The sequence below is a fragment of the Canis lupus genome, chromosome 6 (assembly GCF_003254725.2).
Source record: "Canis lupus dingo isolate Sandy chromosome 6, ASM325472v2, whole genome shotgun sequence".
NCBI classification, from domain to species: domain Eukaryota; kingdom Metazoa; phylum Chordata; class Mammalia; order Carnivora; family Canidae; genus Canis; species Canis lupus.
Window position 1 is genome coordinate 32909996 of NC_064248.1, and position 19632 is coordinate 32929627.

At 48.9% G+C, this 19632-nt stretch overlaps 1 long non-coding RNA gene across 1 annotated transcript; it reads left to right on the forward strand.

The window, feature by feature from the left end:
• Positions 1–10938: 10938 nt before the first annotated feature.
• On the forward strand, positions 10939–15238 carry LOC125755285 (uncharacterized). The gene is made up of 3 exons (XR_007411274.1): positions 10939–11152; positions 12356–12607; positions 14037–15238. It is a non-coding gene; the product is annotated as an uncharacterized LOC125755285 (long non-coding RNA).
• The last annotated feature ends 4394 nt before the right edge of the window (positions 15239–19632 follow it).

Consider the following 19632-nt stretch of genomic DNA (forward strand, 5'->3'; position numbering starts at 1 on the left):
AAGGCATTTGCAGTATCAGGCTGAATCGGAGGAAGGAAGGAAGGCGCCCCTCACATGACACCAGCATGAGCCCCGCAGGCCCGCACTTTCTCCTCGTGCATATAACCCATCCTCCCAATAACGTTGCCCCTTCTTGTCAGATGGGGAAACTGAGTCAGCACAGCTATAACACGTACCATCTACTGGGTGCTGGGTCCTGATAGGACCTCTGCCTGTAGTTGCATCAATCCAGAGGTAGTAAGTACCTTGCGTGTATGTGCATCTCTCCGGTGTCGCCCCTGGCAGACAGCAGTGAGGGACTATGTCACTCTGTCTTTTTCTATGTCCGTACCCAGACACAGCCTCAGGAGCTTTCTTAACACCACGCTACAGGACCCACCCACCCCTCACCACCACTGAATAACGAAGTAGAGTTACCATAAGAGATTTAACTGGATGTGCTGTAGTTGGCTCTTGAGAGCAGATTATGCGCATCTCTTGCCAACTCTGTAATAGGATGTCCTCAGTGACGCCCAATCTCTCTATTTGGGGCTCAGAAATTGGTTTAAGGTTGGGATTTTTTGCTCAGGTTTTAGCATTCCCTCCCACAAAATGTGACTAAGGGATATCACCTCCATATCCCGTTCTTTCTTTCCAGAAACACCCATGAGCTCCTACTAACAAACCCAGAGATGCCCTTTGAGACCCAGGGCCCACGAGGTGTGATGGACCGGTGATGGGGGAGGGGGTCAGAGAAAGCCTGCCATTCATTAGGCAGCTATTATGTGCCACCTTGCATTCCAAGCGCTCATACACATATTATCTTATTTAATTCTCACACCATCGCTGTAAGGGAAATAGTCTTATTGTCATCTCCTTCTTTAGAAGAAAAACTGAAGCACAGAGATGTAAAGCAATCTGCCAAGAAACACACAGCAAGTAAAAGGCCAAGGAAGATGTCAATCTGGGCAGCTGGCTTCAGGGCCCATGCTCGAAACCACTGGACAGAGGAGAGTTTGCCTGAACTGGGTTTTAAAGGATGCATAGGAGTTTGTTTGATCAAGAAAGGGGGCATAGAGAACTCTTTTTTAAAGATTTTATTTATTTGACAGAAAGAGAGAGAGAGAGCACAAGCAAGGGGAGAGGGAGAAGTAGGATCCCCATCGAGCAGGGAGCCCAACGTGAGGCTCGATCCCAGGACCCCAGAATTATGACCCGAGCCGAAGGCAGATGTTCAACCGACTAAGCCACTCAGGCACCCCCATGGAGGACTTTTGAGCTCAAAGGCAAAAACATGAGTGTCTGTTTGGGGAGCACTCCTGGCATTTTGGATAAAGGACAAAATGTCGGTAAAATGCTTAGCTGATGCCTGTCCCATAGAAAACATGATACTTCCTATTATCACGTGATCTAGAAGGAACAGAGAATATTCCCGAGGACAGACAAGACTGGGGAGAGGAACAAAGGAGTGCGTGTGGAAGACACCTAGGCTGCATTACCGAGTTGGGATTCATCCCGAGGACAGCAGCTTTCGCAGCATCCAAATCACGGGAGGTGGGGGAAGAAGGAGCAGAGCCCGAAGCAGCCCCCTCCCAGAGGGTAATTTCTGGAATATCAGGTTTTTTGTTTAAAAAGTCATGCCAATGGTGCTTTCTCCTCCGTAATATATTTGCATGTGTTATAAATATGATGTCTTAAACCTTTTACCATCAAGCAACAGCAACAACACAAGATGTGGACAAGGGACACTGTCCCGGGGTATCTGCCTCGGCACTATTGACATTTGGGGCCAGACGATTCCTTGTTGTAGGGGCCGCTGCCCTGCGCACTGTAGGAGGTCTAGCAGCCTCCCTGGACTGTGTCCAAGAGATGCCGGAAAAGCCTCTCCTCCCTGAGTCATGACAACCCGAAATGTCTCCAGACATTACCAGACGTCCTGGGTGGTAAAGTCACCCCAGTTTGAGAACCTCTCATCTGGCGCCAGCACTGCTATGTCCTGCTGTGTGGATCCCAATTTGAGAAGCACACTGTGTCACACTGAAGGATTCTAATGGGGGTGTGGGGTGGGGGCGGTCTCAGAGGCAGAAACAAAATACTACTGTTGGTGATCACACTGGAATACGAATATTGTGATCGTCCTCGTCCTGCAAACAGAAGTTCAGAGCAGCAACGAGTCTCTGTTAAGTCACACAACCGTAGGCGGGTTTGTAACCCATGTCTGTCTGGTGCCAAACCCACACTCCATCCACTGCACTACACGGCCCCACACAACTCTCTGCAGGACAGGGAAGTCCTCATCTGCCCCCCTTGTGGACGCCAAAGAACCTTCCCGGGGCACACAACCCAGCCTGTTCCAAGGAGCCCGCGCCTGAGCTCCCCTGGCCTTCCTCAGAATCAGAACAACAGTTACAGCCTCATCCTTCCTGCCCCACAAAATCCTCTGCATGGCCCAGCCGGAAATAGAACTGCATTCCCTGCCTGGGGGTCGCCAAACTTTTTCAGTAGAGAGCCAAACATCTTGGGCTTTGCCAGCCATGTGGTTTCTGGTACAACCGCTCAGCTCAGCTGCAGAAGCACCCAAGCAGCTACAGACAATTTGTACACAAACGGGCATGGCTCTGTGCCAATAAAACTTTATTTACAAAAGCAACCAGCCAGCCCAAGGGCCATGGTTGTTCAGCCAGCCCTGAGTTGTTCAGTACAGAAGATGCAGTGTCTACAGTCACTGGAATATCATTCAGCCCTAAAAAAAGATGATCCTGCCATTTGCAACAGCATGAATGAACCTGGAGAACATCGTGCTGAGTGAGGTAAGCCAGACACAGCAGGACCTTACTGTACGTAGGATCTTATTCACACGTACAGTCTTAAAAAGTCGAACTCATGCAACCAAAGAGTAGAATGGGCTTGTCAGGAGTTGGGGCCAGGCGGAATGGGGAGATGTCGGTCAAAAGGTACAGACTTTCAGCCAGAACACAAATAAGTTGTAGAGATCCAGTGCTCATCCCGATGACCATGGTTAATAATCCTCTACTGAGCCCTTGAAATCTGCTGAGGGTAGATCTTAAGCGTCCTCGCCACACACACACACACACACGTAACTATGTGAGGTGATGGGTGTGTTGACTTGACGGTCGTGACCGTTTCCCGATGTATACGTATATCAAATTATCAGGCTGCACACCTTAAGATAGACACATGAACAACACACACATGTGCACATATGTAGATACACGGGCACACGTGCCAGGCTGGGTGCTCAGGGCTGGGGATACAGTAGACAGCAGAACCCGGCGTGGCTCCAGCCTGTTGGGGGACACAGGCCATCAGCAAATGCATCTCCAATCAGGACTTGCTCTAAGTGCCCTGCAGGGCAGGAGGCATCTTGGAACTAGACAGGGGTCATGGAAATCTTGCCTAGACAGGTGACGTTTGAGCCAAGAGCTGAAGAACGAGAAGGAGGGAGTCCTGGGAAGAGCCGAAGGGAGAATGTTCCAAGCACTGCCAAGGCAAGGGGCTGAGAGCATGTTTGGAATGTTCTGTAGGCAGCAGGGCTGGGCGACTCCAGTGTCACGAATAATGGGGAGGAAGGCAGAGGTGGGACCCGGTGGACGTCCGAGGTCCATGAGGCATCCAGCCCCTGCTGCTGTGGCCGGGCTCATCTGAGGCCTCGGGCTCAGCCTGCTGCAGCTCCTCACAGGTCCTTCGGTTAGTTGAGTCCCAGAGTCACAAGGAGGATCAGAGCGCAGCTGGGCAGGAGTGGGACATGCAGAGGGGCAACATCCCCCACACCTTCCCCAAATCAGCCAGAGGAATTGAGCTGGAAGCAAGAGCATGTCCAGAACCTCCATGGATGACCCACACCATCTGACCAAAATGAGCACCCATCACCAGGCATTTACAGAAGGGATGTGGACCCACTCACAGCTGGAGTCAGAGCTGTTGGTCGCTGGATGAGCGGTTCTGCACCAGCACAATGCTGGGTGCTCCAAAGGTGCTGTCACAGGCAGGCCTCCCGGTGACCCTTCCCTTGTCCCCATCGTGCAGAGCAAGAGACCCAGGTTAGGTCATTTACACAAGGTGGAAGAGGCAACAGGTGGCTCCCATCAAGGCACAAGACATGAGAGAAGGGGTGGGGGGCTCCCTGGGGCATCGGGAAGTACCATTACCAAAGGAGAAGGGAATGCACTCGAGCGTCACTGCAACAGTCACGATTCCAGGGAACACTTACGTAGCACTGGCTGTGTCCCAGGACTGCTCTGAGTGACGAGCGTGCCGACTCATGGGTCGCCACGAGCACCAAAGACTGCCTGAAAGCACCTGCCGCTGGGAAGGGTAGGCTTGTGGCCTCCCGGCGACAAGGAAGATGGCACACGGTGGGGCATCAGGAGGGCACACAGGAAGGGCTGTCAGGGGGAGAGGTACTACAGGATTTGGGCTCCTGTTAGGTGATTTGACAAAGCCTTTAAGGAAGCTAGGCTTTGTTCTGGGCTGGATACCATCAGGAAATGGGAGTGTTCTAGGATGATTTTAATTAGTCTCATATAGAAGGTGGGAAGAGCAAACCGAGCCCAAAGCTGTGATTGGTAAAAAATAAAATAAATAAAATAAAATAAAATATAAAATAAATTAAATTAAATTAAATTAAATTTTAAAAAGGCAGTCACTCCAGTTAGCCAGGAAGAGGGATTGTTTGGTCATTTGAGTCAAGAAGTTTGACGATGCTTGTGTTTTGTCTGTATTTAGACAAGACTACAAAGTGGGCTAGTTTTTGTCTTAACCCATGATGTTTCCAGAACACCCTTTTCTTTTTTTCATTTATTTATCTTCTTGAGACATGATTGACATAGAACATTGTGCAAGGTTAAGGCCTACCTGTTGGTTCCATACGTTTACATATGACAGTAGGATGAGCGCCGTAGCTCAGCTCACGCCTCCATCATGATCGTGTCCTTACCATTTCCTTTTTGTGTTGACAACAATTAAGATCTAGGCTCTTAGCAGCTTTGAAGTTTACAATGCAGTATTGTGGACTATGATCTGTAAGCTGTGCGTTAGGTTTCCAGAACTTATTTGTTTGCTAGTTGAAAGCTCCTACCTTTACGGGCACTGGGGGGCTCAGTGGGTGAGCGTCTGCCTTTGGTTCAGGGCGTGATCCCAGAGTCTTGGGATAGAGTCCCACATCGGGCTCCCTGCATGGAGCCTGCTTCTCCCTCTGCCTGTGTCTCTGCCTCTCTCTGTGTGTGTCTCTTATGACTAAATAAATAAAATCTTAAAAAAAAAAAAAAAAAAGGACACCAGTCAGTCACTAAACTAAGGGATCACCGGATCACCCTACCCCAACATGACCTCATCTGTACTAAATCCCATCTGCAAAGACCCTATTTCCAAATACGGTCACATTCACCAGGACCCGAAGGTGAGGACCTCAACAGACCTCTTGGAGGGCCACCATTTATTTCACCTGTCGCAAACTTTAATGCACCTCATTGTACAGAATCAGATGAGGAGCCTCAGAGAGGCTGAGGAACTGCACAAAGTCACACAGCAAGGACATAGCAGAGCAAGCATGCAAGTCCCAAGCCTTTGACTCTCACCCACTGCCTCAAAATCTCAGAAAACCATAGCCATGGAAGTCAGGTGTGGCCAGGACGGAAGGCAGGGAGGCACCACCTCCCCGGGGCCGAAAGCCTGTTTTGCTTTCCTTTGTTTCCCTGGAGGTTCCCTGCAGGAGATCCAGGGAGCCTGGGAGGCATCGAGCCACAGCAGACACGCCTCAGCGCAGATGACTGTCCACCCGCCGCATGTGCGGCCCCGAGCGGTCCCAGAAGGGAGCACTTGTGGCAACCCGACGATGACAAACTGCCCGCCTGCTTTTCCCGAGATTCCCAGAGCTCACATTTTCCACACTTACACGATTCAATTAGGAATCCCGAGATGCGTAAATCTTGGCATTCTTATTGCTTCATAAGAGAAACAGAGTATTAAATGAACACACATTTTCTTAAATCTTGGCAGTTTCGTTTCCACTGGCCATGGACAGGACAGCCAGTCTTTTCTAATGATCCCTCTGAGGATGACAGATACTGTCCCTGCACACGGCTCCGGAGGGGAACTGCGGAGGGGAACTGCGGGGAACACAGGGGAGTCCTGGTGTCCAGAGAGAGGGCTGGAGAACCAGCGTAACTATCGTTATTATTGTAATAATGACTTCTTTGGTGTTCTTCCCCAGCACTCGTACCCCTCCTCAGCCCCCACCTCCCCTCCCCTGCTCACAGCTCCCACAGCCAAGTTCAACAAAACCCCATGTCCTCTGTTACTTTGCTGCCTACGGATGTAGACCCCAGTGGCCTACCCACCCTAAGCTAGACCTAGGCTGGTAGGGACAGGCGGCCGAGATGAAAAGCTCAGGGAAAAGGACTAAAACAAATGAAGACGTAAAACATTACAGAGCCTGGGACGCCTGGGTGGCTCAGCAGGTTTAGTGCCTGCCTTCGGCTCAGGGAGTGATCCTGGAGACCCGGGATCGAGTCCTATGTCAGGTTCCCTGCATGGAGCCTGCTTCTCCCTCTGCCTGTGTCTCTGCCTCTCCCTCCCTGTGTCTCTCATGAATAAATAAATAAAATCTTTAAATATATATATATATTACAGAGCCAAATGCCTGCCCCTAAACCCCTACGTAGGCCCTTCCATGCAGCATGACCTTGGGGAAGTCATGGGGCCTCTGAGAGCTTTGGTTGTCTCATCTCTGAGACACCTGCCGAACAGTGCTCAGCGAGGCTGTCCGTGGACAAGACCCACGCGGCACCCAGCACGCACCCAGCATTCATGTGACACCAGCCCCCTTCCCCAGCTGACCGGAAGCCAAAGCATGGGATCACCCCAGCCAAGAAGCACATGCAATTCATCCCATGCAACTCATCTCTGCCCTGACAGCCGGCCTGCTGCCCATGTCCATTCCCTCTCCTGTCTGTGCACAGATGACTCACCAGGGCGATCGAGGTTGGTGGCAGGAGCGGCCCAGCAGGCGGCAAAATGTCCTGGCCTCTGCGGGGTCCCTCAGCTCTTCGGAAGGGCCAGAGCGCCCGAGCTAGCAGGTGGGAGGCTCAGCACACTAGCCAAGGAGGTGTGCTTCCGCCCCCGCTTCCATAAGCCCTGGCCTCCTGAACAGCTCCCACCTGGTGGCGTGCGGTGGTTAGGAACCACCTCACCTGTGTTCAAATCCCAGCTCCGCCACTTATAAACTGTAGGCCTAAAGGCAGGTCCCAAGGCCTCTCTGAGCCTTCATCTGGCAAACGAGGATGGGGTGCCTGTCATTAGAGCCATGCTAACACAGCAGACAGCAGCCACCAGCCACACATGGATGTTCTTAAAGGTTAATCCACTAAAATAAATAAATAAATAAATAAATAAATAAATAAATAAATAAATAAATACATACATACATACATACATACATACATACATACAAATCTGCTAAAATTAAAGAAAATTTAAAGTTCTGTCCACGGGGGTGCCGGGGTGGCTCAGTGTTTGAGCATCTGCCTTTGGCTCAGGGAGCCTGCTCCTCCCTTTGCCTGGGTCTCTGCCTCTCTCTGTGTGTCTCTCATGAATAAATAAATAAAATCTTAAAAAAAAGAAAGGAAAGAAAAAGTTCTGTCTCTCGGTTGCATGAGCCACATTTTAAGTGCTCGCTGGCTACGTGCTGTTCTAGCATCCCACTCTCTGCAAGGTGGTGGCCTGGCTCCCATTTAGCAGATGAGAAAGAGGAGGCTCTGTGGAATGAAAATAATACATTCCAGTTTCCACAGCCAGTAAGTAGGAAAGCCAGATTTAACCCCTGACGAAAGTGATTTCAAAACCAGGGGTGTCTTCCATGGGGCCAGGGGGGTCTCTGTGCAATGAGAAAAGAGAACCCCCTCCCAAACCAGAGAACGATGCGTTCAGCCTCTGGAAGTGGAAAGTCCACCTGCCTCAGTATCCGCTTCTGTAAAGCAGAGTGCTCTGAGGATAAAGCGAGACCAGGCATTTCCCAGCACACAGTAGACACTCAGGAAACAGCTTTCTTCGAATGTGAATGCTGACCACCAAGTAACTGTTTTTTTTTTTTAAGATTTTATTTATTTATTCATGAGAGACACACAGAGGCAGACACACAGGCAGAGGGAGAAGCAGGCTCCCTGTGGGGAGCCCGATGTGGGACTCGATCCCAGGACCCCGGGGTCATGCCCTGAGCCAAAGACAGACGCTCAACCACTGAGCCACCCAGGCATCACACCAAGGAACTGATTTTGAAGTGCTTCCTTCAGATCTGATCCTTCCCAAGACAGCTCACTTGCCTCATTGGCTTTCTGGAAGAATCACAGAGTTGTTGGGTCTGCACTGCAGGAAGCTGAAAAGCTCAATGCCTCTTGGAGTGGCCCTTTAGTGTGTGAATCTTCGCAAATCAGGGTTCCAGGCCTCTGCAAGGGTGCAGAAGCATCAGCGCTCTATACAGAAACAATCAATTCCTTGATTAAAATCTGACAGCTTAATTAATTAGTGCTTAATAGCTCAACCTTAATTATACTCTACATCATTATTTGATAATATGCACAGATTTCCCACGTGGCCGCGCACACATGTCTTTTATCAACCGATTACAAAACGCCTGAATTTGACCCCCACACTCAAAAAATGTCACATGCATGAAAAACTTCATTAACACGGACGCTGACCTCACCAAGCCCTGCTCACAATCGAGAATTCTCTGATTTCAAAGCTCTTTGAGATCCACTGGAAAGAGTTCACTGCACGGTCCTATTCCCTTCTTGCCTTATTCATTTGCAAATTTTATAAAGTATTAAATAACATCTCTGGAGCTTACTTTGACCTGAAAAAAGATACTCAGAGATTTTTTTTTTTTTTTAACCCAGAGAGTGGGTTGGCTTCTACACTAGGCAAGAGTCACTGGAATTTTTTGAGTGTGATAACAGAGTTACGAAGGGCACCATATAAGCAAAGAAGCCATGAGGACCTGGGCTTGAATCTTTGGTAGAATTGGGTGGCTTGGGTTGTTTTTTTTTTAATAGATTCTTTTGATTTCAAGAGATATCATTAATATAGAACATTATATTAACGTCAGATGTACAACATAACGATTCCATAAATCTTTGAGCTGTGTGATCTTGGTTAAAACCCTCTACTTCTCTGGTCCTCTGTTTTGTAAGTTTTGTAAAATGAGCCTCTTTGTGAGATAGTGTTCACATCCCTAGTCCTCAGGATATTGATGTGAGGTTCAAGGGGATGGAAAAGTGACTGTCAGGTAGCAAATGCTCGATAAACGTTATGTGCTAATCCATCGGCTGCTGCAGAACTCTGCTTTGTCCAGTTGCCCATGGAGGGCACTCAATGGGAGGAAGAGGTCGTAGCTCTGCCTTTGGGGGCTTCTGGGGGGAAATGATCCAGCAGAATGACTCTCAGACTTGGTAACACCTGCCTTTTATCCTGCCAAATAAGCCAGCTCCTCCATGGATGTGTTTCAAGCCCTTCATGGGGAGGGGGGTAAGTTCCCAGAAGTTTTCGGAGCTACGGCATGAGCTGTGTGGCCTGGCCTACACCCGAAGGGCTTCACTTTGAGTTAAGACACAAGCCTGTAGCTATGGCTTTGTGGCAGGTGATGTTAAGCAAATCCTTTTCTCTGGGGACTTGGTTTCCTTAGTTGTAAAAGAGACTGGCCCCGTATCTCCAAAGACCTGCTCCTGCTACAGAATCACCTAGATTGTTTACTTAAATGCGGTACACGTAATCCACACACACACTCCCCAGGTAGTAGCTATTTTGACATAGTGATTTTTTTTTTCACACACGGATTGCTGGACCCCAACCCCGAAGACAGTGACTCGGGGCATCTGAAGGCATTTCTGAGAATGCATTTTTTAAATCTCCCAAGGACTTCCAATGGGCAGCCATGCTGGGAAGGAGCAGGGTTGCCAACCTCTAGCTTCCCACCCACCTGGAGACTGTGACTCTGACTCTGAATGGGGGACAGGAGGCACGCGCTGTCCCCATCTTTCCTGCAAGTGAGCAAGATGGGGCAGTAAGCTGACGTGCTGCGTAAGGCCAGCACTCCCCCAGCTCCCTGGGCTCCGTGACCAGTCAGCTCCTTGGATTCCCGTTGGCTGCCGGTCCCGATTGATTACTCTTGATGTTAACCATACTCATAATTGGCATGATGGAAAGTCCACCCAACACCATGGCCATTTCCAGAAATCTCTTCCCAGTATTACTTTGCATTAATTTTGAAAAGCATCTTTTGCCAGATTTTTTTTGCCACTATTTTCCCAATGTGGACCGAATCATGACCACAAAGTACTTTTAAAACCGCATTAACTTGATCCAGTGGAAATTCTCACCGTATCGCAATTGCCAAAGGTCTTATTTATTCCAGAGTTAACCCTGGGGAGCTGTTAGGTGCTCTTTGGGGCATGCATGGCACAGAGGACTGAGGAGAGCCTTCGTTTCTACCCCCCTGGAGAGCTGGGCACGCTTGGCTAGGTATGGAACTACTCATTCCTCATCCATTTCTCCAGGTGAATATTGATTTGACTCCTGTCGTTGTTCTATGTCACAAATGCACATCAGCCTCCAGCAACATGGGGCACGGAGGGTTTTGTTTACTCTTCAACTTTGAGCAATCTGAGGGCCCGTGTCGCATTGGTTCGGGGTGGCTCTACCTCTTGGTCTCCCAGATGTCTTTGTTAAGAACGTTGTGTGCAGAGAAATCATTGCTGTGGTTGATACACAAGACAGGGGTCCTTCCCCCACAACCCCCACCTGCACACACCCAGCCCACCCACCACCCACCCCCATGCTCTGCTGGGCATCTTCAAAATCCCTCGGAGGTTGAGCTCGCAGAAGCTGGAGAGGAGAGTTGCTCACCTGGAACAGGGCACATTGTATGGCTTCTCTGCAGCAGACCTGTCTGGCTTTGCGTTTCTGATAGATTTGTTCTTTTGTGTCTTTGCAGTGGCTAAGGCGGCACTTGGGGACATCTGACGTCCTTTTTTCTCGTCCTTGGCATTCTCCAGATCCACACCAGGCAGCCATCCATGCTGCATGTGGGAGAGAACCAGGTTCTGAGCCGTAGCTCTGGAGGCTTGAGCTTCGTCGTCCTTGGTTCGCCTGGGTGTGCGTGAGTGCTAATTGTCGGGAGCATCCTATTTTAAGAATCTCGAAATGTATAAAAAGAAGATAAGATCCTTAAGGGTGAACAGGTTTAATTGGGTGCGGGTGGGTGGGTGGGAGGTGGTCCTTTGGATATTTGTTTTTTCCCTTCTTTCCTATTCATAGCTGTGGTTTATTGGGATGGTTGGGGTAGAGGGTGGTGCGGGGGACTTCTGGAAGATGTCACAGATGTCAACCCCTGGTGCGACTGGGAGGGCATCAACAACACAGCAAGCTTCCCAAGATTCTGCAAACCATTTTGGATTCTTACTTCGTTTCATCACTAGGGAGCTCAAGGAGGCCTCCAGGGAATCCCAGGGGAGGCAGCCTGTGGTGCCTTGTGCATTGCCAAAGTGGAACAAACCAGATGTTGACAGCACAGAAGGCTGCATAGACAGAAACAAGCAGTAAAGGAGGTCAGGCATCCAGAATTGGAGGGGAAGTAAGAGATACAGCTGGGCATGGGAACCTCCTCTTCCCAGCGATCGGGACTAGGGAAGCAGGAGGGGTCTTAGATGCGGGGCCAGGCCTGCCCCAGGCAAGGAGTCTCCGGCTGGAGTAGAATAACCATCCCACTTTGCCGAAGACAGAGTGATTTCCTAGGATGGAGGGCTTTCTGTTTAAAAGCCAGAGAATTCCCACAGAGAACTGGGATGAGGGGGTCATCGTGGGTAGCGGGCACAGTTTATCAGAGTTCCTCGAGCATGGACTGTAAGTCTGGCTGACAGGGGTTTGAATCCCAGCTGGGCTGGCTCAGTGACCTTGGACAGGTGACTTCACCCCCCCTTGCCCATACCATGGGAACGGCTAAGGTGCCTCCTTCTCAGGGCTGCAGGAAGAGAAAGATTAATAATGCAAGCAAAGCGTGTAGCCCAGGGCCCAGAGGAGTGGGCACCAACTATATTTTTTATTCTCATCATTCTGAAAAAATGAGATACCAGGGCGCATCTCAATGCCTACCACGCGGGAAGGAAAGAAACAAGCCGAAGGTGTGGGTGCAGCAGAACAGCGGGAAATAGGGAAATCAAAAGGCCACAAATGTCTGGAGCAGATGGGAAAGGTCAGAGGAACCAGAGCAGAGTAGGGGCTGGGAGAGGATGAGGCGGGACCATGTTGGGGAGAGATTCAGGGGTAATATTTCACGCTCGAGGTGATGCTTTACTGTCTCCAGGTGGTCGAGAGCCCGGGGGCTCCCACGTGATGGAGAAGGAATACTCCTTCTGGAAGGAGGAAATGGACCCCCGTGAGCAGCCTACAACCTGGAGGCATCACCTCTCCCACCCTTCTCATTGACCATTCTGGGGAACGCTTACCCCAGTGCCTGATGTTAGATCCCAGGGAACTGACCCGCCAGCAGACTCTTCTGTAGACAAAAACAACCAAGCTGGAAAGAGAGAAGGGGCTGGAGAAATAGCCTGGAGCAGTGAGTATAAGGATGTTTTAAATATAACAATACTTGGGGCGCCTGGGTGGCCCAGTCAGTTAGACGTCTGCCTTTGACTCAGGTCATGATCTCGGGGTCCTGGGATTGAGCCCCATGCTGCAAACCAAAGAGCCTGCTTCTCCCTCTGCCTCTGCCCTCTTCCTCAGGCATGTTCTCTCACTCTGCTCCCTCTCTCTCTCAAATAAATAAATATTATTTAAAAAAAGAAAAAGTAGGGATGTCTGGGTGGTTCAGCGGTTGAGCATCTGCTTTTGGCTCAGGACGTGATCCCGGGGCCCCGGGTTTGAGTCCCACACCAGGTTCCCTGCATGGACCTGCCTCTCCCTTTGCCTGTGTCTCTGCCTCTCTCTGTGTCTCTCATGAATAAATAAATAAAATCTTTAAAAATTAATTAATTAATTAATTAATTAAATGATACTTCATTGGCAGAAATTAAAATAGTACGAAATTATTATCAGTATTTTTTATCTCTTTCCTCTTCCCTTCTCCCTCCTTTTGGACCATTTGTAGAGAGTGAGATCGTTTCTCCAGGATCAGTTCCTGGATCCTACTCTATTCCTCTGTTGAAAGGGCAGAAAGGTGGAGTTGACCCACAGGGAAAGAACAGAGACAGAGACAAGAGTGGAGAGGACAAAAATTACCTGAGCTGTGTGTCAGGGCTTCAGAAATTAAGAGCACGGACGGAGAGAGGATGAGATGTGATCCCAGATGCCAGGGCAGGGTTTTAGACAGAGATTTGAGAGAGGTGCTCATGAAGATTTCTTTTTTAAAGATTTGTTTATTGGGATGCCTGGGTGGCTCAGCGGTTGAGCATCTGCCTTTGGCTCCAGGTATGATCCTGGAGACCCGGATCAAGTCCCACATCAGGCTCCCTGCAGGGAGCCTGCTTCTCCCTCTGCCTGTGTCTCTGCCTCTCACTCCATGTCTCTCATGAATAAATAGATAAAATCTTTTTTAAAAAACCTTAAAAAAAAGATTTGTTTATTTATTTGAAAGAGATAGCAAGAGCAGGAGAAAGGGGAGAGGCAGAGGGAGGGAGAGGATCCTCAAGCAGAATGCCCACTGAGTACGGAACCCAACATGGGGCTCAATCCCAGGACCCTGAGATCGTGACCTGAGCTGAAATCAAGAGCCAGTTGCTTAACTGCCTGAGCCACCCAGGCACCCCAAAGATTTTTAAAAGACCAAGGAAAGAGGGTTTTTTTTCTCTATTAAAATTTCTGGTCTTCCATCCAGAAATTCCCTTAGTGCAATTTCTCTTAATGCACATCTGTGCTGAGACTAGACCACACACACAGACACACAGACACGCACACACACACACACACACACACACGCACATTCGGATTTATACAGGTTACCCCAAGCGCCGTTAATTAATATTCATGGAATGCCTCCTCGCTTCCAGGCGGTTCAACGCTGAGTGCCCGTTGCAGTAGGTGGATTGCATTGATTGCCCAGTGACAGCCTCCCTGCCTCCAAAACTTTCCAATGTGACTCTGTGGCTTCTCTTGTCAAGGGGTAGAGGCTCTTTCCCCGTAGTCTCAAGGCCTTCACCTGAACTGCCAGTAGAATGCAGTGGATCCGAGCTGATTCAGGCTGCAGGTCTTGGGGCCCTCGCCTCCCCCCCGAACACAGGCAGGCGAGCCCTCTGGAGGCCGAGACCACGTGGAAAGGAAATCCAGAGACCACCTCAGCCATCAGCAAGCCAACCTCTCTGGGAAAAAATGCCACCAAGCAAATACTCAGCTGACCACCAGCATGTGAGGGAGCCCCACTGGGAGGAGGATCTCTGCCCAGCAGACACCCCAGTACCACCACCACCAGCTTTGAAATGGTTTGTTGCCTAGCAATGTCTATCCCATACACTGACAAAGTAAACAGTGTTTTGAATACATGATGCTGCTCCTTGCAACTGGGAATGTGTAATTCTCCTTCTTACAAGAGGTTTCATTGCAGAGAGGAAACAAAAGGAGCTTGCCCAAAGTCACTCATCTGGTAAGTTCCTGAGCCAGAATTGAAAATAGCTTCATTGAATTCAGACCCCATATATGTGCCTCATATCATGCTGCCTCCAATGATGCCAAATCTGCCAAAGCCCAAGGTCATCTCTATACTTCAGGAGAGGTAACAGGACAGGTCTGCTCATCAGCTACTGAAGCCAGACTCCTAATGTCCAGGCCAACCAAACAGGGCCATAACCCAGAAGGAAATGAACACCCCATGAAAGCTGCAGCGGAATATTAAACCTCGTAAAAGACACTCCAATGTTGAGAACCATGAGAGATGTGGGAATCAGCAGAGCTGGAGTTGCCAAAGCGAGATTTATGGAAGATAAACAAAACCCATTTGATCAAATGGAAAATGAAATTGCAGTGCAGTTCCAATAAGAGGTAAACAGACACTCTCCAAAACCTGTTAAATAGGTTGGCAGGAAGTCAGAGGTATCTATATACACATCGCCTCCTTGTTGTAAGTCTTTCTACACGTGCACACACACTCACAATATACACACAGGGTTAGAGGCGGGCGCTCACACGGGCGTCACACTGGTAAACATACTGAGATCCACCTGCTGGCTACACAGCAACACACGCCTGCACTTACTGACACGTCAACCACAAGTCTGTACATGCAGGCACACGTGAGCACACGCACGCGCACACATGCAGAGGCATAAATGATCCTGAGACGTGCAACACCAAGACACACACGAAAGTATACACATGGAGACACATAGATATTCACAGAGAGACATGCACGCCCCCTTGTGCAAGTGCACACGGGTTTACACACCCGTGCAAATAACCCTCACTCTTGCGTGCTTACACACACTCACCGTCATCAACCCCAGGCGGACAGCGAGCAATCCTACCCCTCCTGGGAGTGGATTTTCTCCAACAGGATTTGTCCTCAGAGCTAAACCATTTCACCTGCAGATCCTACCAAGAATCTGCCAGTTGATCCTTCGAACTTGGCAAGGAAGCTCAGCCTTCCCAGGATCCCGGGGCCAGTCCTGCCGCTGGGGTTAAAGAGCCGGGGCCGGGGATCCCTGGGTGGCTCAGTGGTTTAGCGCCTGCCTTTGGCCCAGGGCGAGATCCTGGAGTCCCGGGATCGACTCCCATGTCAGGCTCCCGGCATGGAGCCTGCTTCTCCCTCTGCCTGTGTCTCTGCCTCTCTCTCTCTCTCTCTGTCTATCATAAGTAAATAAATCTTTAAAAAAAAAAAAAAGAGCTGGGGGCCAGCAGCTGGGACTATTTGTGGAGTCGGCACGTGGACTCCCTTTAGGGAAGTAATGTCTGTGCTCCATCCTTAGGCCGACAGCTTTGATATCAGGAAGATCGGATTCGAATCCTGCCTCTTCTGCTTCCTAGCTCCCTGAGCTTGGGGCTGATTACCTAAATACACGGAACTTGAATGTCCTCCCTTGTAAAACGGGATTTGTCAGGATTAAAGGTGATCATGTGTGTAAGTGCTTGACTTAGTATCCGGCACAGAGTAGATGTCAGTCACTGGTGAGAGAGAGGGTATTTTCAAGGCAAGCGCTCCATCCATTTACAGACTTAATCTTGGGTTCTCCTTTTTTCTTTCTTTTCCTTTTTTCTCCAAGCATAACATAAACCCCAGCTTCTTCACATTTATATTCTATCACTTTTTATGCATCATTATTACATATTTTATCCAAAATGATCCTTTTACTTTAAATTTCCCCTAAATCTCTGATATGAGCAAGGGCTAACTTCTGTCCTCAGGCATCATCTTTTGCAGGGAACTATATATCTGGTTATAATGATTATAGCCATTCAGCAAATCAATTTTGTTAAACCCAAATTCTCCTTATAGACGTTTCAAGACCCAGAGCCTTTTGAAGAAGAAGAAGAAGAAGAAGAAGAAGAAGAAGAAGAAGAAGAAGAAGAAGAAGAAGAAGAAGAAGAAGAAGAAGAAGAAGAAGAAGAAGAAGAAGAAGAAGAAGAAGAAGAAGAAGAAGAAATTTAAAAACTGCCATCTCAAAGTCAAAACCCAACTTCGCTCTTAAGAGAAACCCATATTTAAAGGTGGTCCTTGGGGCACCTGGGTGGCTCAGCAGTTGAGCATCTACCTTCGGCCCAGGGCGTTACCCCGGGGTCCTGGGATTGAGTCCTGCATCGGCCTCCCCTCAGGGAGCCTGTTTCTCCCTCTGCCTATGTCTCTGCCTCTCTGTGTGTGTGTCTTTTGTGGATAAATAAATAAAATCTTTAAAAATAAATAAATAAATAAAGGTGGACCTTGAAACAGCCAGGTTTTGAATCTTCATTTTACCACTCATTCTTTCGATGTCACAAGCCATTCTGAGCACCCACTGCGCACTTGGCACTACAATTGGGATCCAGTTCACAAGGATACATAGAGCCAAGTGCAAAAGCAAAGTACATAAAGAACTATAATTCAATGTGGTCAGTGAAATTATGTGCACGATACTAATCTTTTATATGGAAGTAAAGACCAGAAGAAAGAATAATTAATTCTGCAACAGAGAGGTCAAAGGTCCAGGAGCACAGAGCCTGGCACACAGGAGTGCTCAACAAATGTTAGTGGCATCAGTGAGGGTGGGAGGACAGACACAGAGCCAGCTACAGAGTCACCTAACCCACGTCTGACTTTGCAATATCCCAAGGGCAAGGTGGAACCACTGAAGAATGTTTTCATCAGGGGAGAGACATAGTTCAGAAACAAATTTTTTACCTATTCGTTTGTAATTACATGACATGCTAGAGGTGTTAGCAAGTGCTATGGTGGTGATCACTTTACAGTCCGGAAGTGTATCAAATCATTACACTGACCACCTTCAACTTATACTATGGTATGTGCCAACTGTATCTCAAGAAAGGTGGGAGAAATATAAAATAAAATCTTCATTTTCAAGTTCAACTCTAGCTTCCAAATAAGGAACGGATTGGATGTGACCAGGGCTGGAAGCGGGGTCCCGAGGAGGAGACCAATGCGTTCATCTGGGTGAAGATGGTGATGTGGCTTAAGATTGGCCCTGGCAGTGGATGTGGATTTGATGGATCTTGGTGATGGTTTGGATGTGAGTGGAGTGGGAGTGGGGGTGGGAATGCAGGGATGACCCAAGACCACTCTCCTGGGAGGGTGATGTGCCGTTCTCTGGCAAACAGTAGGGCAGAAAAATGAAGTGCTTGATTTGGACTTGGGGTCGAGCCTTCCGAGAAGCAGCTGAGGCGAGATGTTGAGTAGGTTTGGAGTTCAGGAGAGCAGTCGACTGGATAGAGCCCAGGGATCCATCAGCATCCCGGCCAGGGGTCTTTAACCTGGGGTCTCTGGATCCCTGAGTCCGCCTGAGATGTTCTGTATGCATGAGCATTTTCCTGGAGGGAAAGTCCAAGTCCTGCATAATTTTCTTAAATGGATCTGTGCCCCCAGAAGTGTTCTAAAACACTAACAAAGACAACCAATGGAGCCATGGGTGTGGGCTCACCGACTCTCACCAGACACCACTTCTGTCAGTGACCTGATTGTGGACTCCCAGCCTCTCGAACTGTGAGGAAGACATTTCTGTTTGTAAGTCACTCAGGCTGCAGTATTTTGTTATGGCAGCTGGAACACACTGAGGCAAGAACCAAGAGATGGTAGGTGGGTATCATAGATGATGATGATGATGATGATGATGATGATGAAGATTAGATAGATAGGTAAATAGATAGATGATAGATTGGTAGAAATGATAGATGATAGATAATAGGTGGATATAGATGATAGGTGGAGATAGATGATAGATGATTGATTGATTGATAGATTGATAGAAATGATAGATGATAATAGATGAATATAGATGATAGGTGGAGATATATATAGATAGATGATAGATAGATATAGATGATAGATAATAGCTAGGTGGATATAGATGATAGATAGATTCACAGACAGAGAGAGTGACAGAGAAAACAAGACACACAGACAGAGAGATTTCAAGGAATTATCTCAGCAACTGGAGGGACCCAGCAGGGCCGGCCAGCAGGTTGGAAACTCAGGCAGGAGTTCCATGTTATGGTCTTAAAGCAGATTTTTCCCTTTTCCAAAAAAAAAAAATCTCTTTTTGCTCTTAAGGCATTCAACTGATTGGATGAGGCCCCCCACATCCTCAAGGAGAACCACTGGCCCATGAGATGTCAGCACCAGAGATGGAAGAAGCCAGCTTCTTGCTTTGCCTCTCGTTCCCTGACTGTCGGGGACAGTCACTGCCCCCACTGCCAGCATGGCCCGTGGACGTCAAGCCCCAGTTACTGGAAAGGCCCCTCTTTTTCTCATTGGGGAGAGTGAGTCAGGGGTGATGGGAGAGGAGAGGACGCCCCTCCAGGAGCTCCCTGAAAGAGTGAGGTGTGGCACGATTCTTGTCTGCAGTGCCCTGTCTTGGCTTGGGCTGCTGTGACTCAACACCCTGGAGCATGTGGCTGAAGTAACACACACATTCCTTGTAGCCTGGAGGCTGGAAAGCACAAGGTTAAGGGGCCGACAAACTCAGTCCTTGGTGAGAGCTCAGTTCCCTTGCAGCGCTCTGCTGGAGTTCCAGCGGAGGGACCGGGCAGGAGGAACTCTATGGGTTGTCTGGTGTCCTCAGCACCGTCACCATGATGACAGGTAAAGGGAACATGCCTGACAGCTCAGTTAGCTCTCCAGGTCCACAGCAAGAGCCCTCAGAAGTCGGTCAATCCACTGGGGAAGAAAGAAAGAAGTCTGGCTTCGAATCAATGGCTCTCCCAATCTTTTCATCGAAGCCTTGAGCTGTCATCGGCTATTGTCTAGAGTTCATGAGTCAGCTTGAAGTGGGCCTTCCCTGGGTTCCCTGGATGGAAAGAATTTGCTGAACTCTGAGGACTGCTTCTGTATGTTTCTCCTCATCCTTGCAACCATGACAGTTGTCACTTACTGAGTATCTGCTGGGCCAGGCTGCACATCAAGGACTTTGCTTGTGTTAGCTCTTCCCATCTTCACGTCAACTCTAGCAG